The sequence below is a fragment of the Etheostoma spectabile genome, chromosome 2, assembly GCF_008692095.1.
Source record: "Etheostoma spectabile isolate EspeVRDwgs_2016 chromosome 2, UIUC_Espe_1.0, whole genome shotgun sequence".
NCBI classification, from domain to species: domain Eukaryota; kingdom Metazoa; phylum Chordata; class Actinopteri; order Perciformes; family Percidae; genus Etheostoma; species Etheostoma spectabile.
In genome coordinates this window covers 11,160,644-11,160,976 of record NC_045734.1, presented here as the reverse complement: position 1 = coordinate 11,160,976, position 333 = coordinate 11,160,644, and the positions used below count along the sequence as shown (strand labels likewise).

At 39.0% G+C, this 333-nt stretch overlaps 1 protein-coding gene across 1 annotated transcript in view; it reads right to left on the bottom strand.

The window, feature by feature from the left end:
• LOC116697797 (arachidonate 15-lipoxygenase B-like) overlaps positions 1–333 on the bottom strand; it is an 8,570-nt gene that overhangs the window by 7,441 nt on the left and 796 nt on the right.

Below are 333 nucleotides of genomic sequence, written 5' to 3'. Positions count from 1 at the left end.
TCCCCGGATCCAAGCGGAAGCTTAGAGGGGACAGGGCCTTTTCTGTTTGTGCTCCTAAATTATGGAATGCCCTACCTTTGACCATCTGTCAGGCTTCCTCAATACCGATTTTTAAAACTCTTCTTAAAACTCACTTCTACACTTTGGCTTTCAACCCAAACTGAGACTTGATCCTATCTGTTTTTATATAGTGTTATTGGGTAGATCTTCACCCCCAGTTTATTATTTTTATGATATTGTGACTGCTAATCTTGGATTATGTTTGCTACCTTCATGTACAGTACTTTGTTCAGCTACTGCTGATGTGAAAGCGCTTTATAAATAAAGTGATGA